Source organism: Sinocyclocheilus rhinocerous, unplaced genomic scaffold (assembly GCF_001515625.1).
Source record: "Sinocyclocheilus rhinocerous isolate Xijiao unplaced genomic scaffold, SAMN03320098_v1.1 scaffold196, whole genome shotgun sequence".
Classification (NCBI taxonomy): domain Eukaryota; kingdom Metazoa; phylum Chordata; class Actinopteri; order Cypriniformes; family Cyprinidae; genus Sinocyclocheilus; species Sinocyclocheilus rhinocerous.
The window spans coordinates 776,325-777,777 of record NW_015633546.1 but is presented as its reverse complement, the minus strand read 5'-3'; the positions used below and the strand labels follow the sequence as shown (position 1 = coordinate 777,777).

Sequence of the window (1,453 nt, the reverse complement as noted above, 5' to 3'; positions counted from 1 at the left end):
ACAATACTCGGCAGTTAGAAAGGAGTGAGATTGAGTGTTAAATAGTGAGTGAGTGATATGAAACAGCTGTGTGCAATCAGTGCTGTGTGCAATCAGTGCAATGAATGAGGGGATATGTAGTCCGGGGTGATATGCAACAGTGTGTAGTGCGAGAGTCAATGAAAATGGAAAGGGTGACCTCTGATTGCTAGCAGACGGAAGTTCATGGACCGGATACGTAACAATACTTGCATTGGGCTGCTTTGAAACAACGGGTATTGTCAAAAGCGCTATATATAAATACATTTGTCTTAATTTACTTAGACAAAAACAGTTCAGAATTTTAATATTGCCATTTATTGATATGGCCTAGATTTGTAGTATTGGTGTGTCTCAAATATTAATGTTATCCATGAACTCAGACAGACACTGGGAGAGTGAGTGATGTACGGAGAAATTTTTCTCAAGGTCGATCCTCTTGACCCTGTGATCCTGCTCACCTCTCACACAGCAATACTTAAGGTATCACTCTCAAAAGACTCTGTTCTTCATCTACTATGACGTTAGGCTCTATTCAGAGATCCTGTTTCTGTTACTCACAAAGGCAGGACTGTGCTTCTCCTGTCCTTATTGAGCTGGAAGGGTTTCGGAGGAAAATGTGTAACAGCTAATTTTGACAGACTCGCTTAGAATTTATTAATCTAACAAAGCTTTAAATCTTACAGAAAAGTGGAAATAAAAATGTTAGATTCACACACTGTATATGTGAAAATGCACTGGCCCTGTGTCTAGAGGCCAGTTACACAGATGGCAGCATTACAGAAATCTGCTCACCTAATTTAAAGGTTAATTAACCTCTGTGTTCTTTCAGTTGCTAATTCATCTCAGTGTAATGACTGAGGAGAGAGTCATTACAGATGAACCCATTAACTATAAAAAGCTTCTGAAAACAGGAGTCAGAAAAGAGGTGGAATGTGACAAGACATTTACATGCATGTGTTTAAAATTGTATGTAGTCTTCCCTTTCTGTGGGATCACTGTGCATGTGAAGTCGGAGTCAACATGATTTAAAGGGGTCATATGATGCTGCTAAAAAGAACATTATTTTGTGTATTTGGTGTAATGAAATGTGTTTATGCGGTTTAAGGTTAAAAAAACACATTATTTTCCACATACTGTACATTATTGTTTCTCCTCTATGCCCCGCCTTTCTGAAACACGTCGATTTTTACAAAGCTCATCGGTCTGAAAAAGCGAGGTGTGCTCTGATTGGCCAGCTATACAGTGCATTGTGATTGGCCGAATTCCTCAAGCGTGTGACGGAAATGTTACGTCCCTTACCATATTGTGATGCCTGCGGCAACCACATGTGACGACCCCGGGCTGGACTCTGCTTCGTCCACGGTGAAAGCAGATCTGGCGATCGACAGCCCGAAGTTGATGTATTTCCTCAGCGACCAGCACAGGTCAGCTC

General features: G+C 40.9%; 1 protein-coding gene across 1 annotated transcript in view; it reads right to left on the bottom strand.

Moving 5' to 3' along the window:
• The window catches only part of LOC107744431 (ATP-binding cassette sub-family A member 2-like), a 62,590-nt gene that overhangs the window by 37,780 nt on the left and 23,357 nt on the right, over positions 1 to 1,453 (bottom strand). The gene's annotated exons all lie outside the window — the stretch shown is intronic.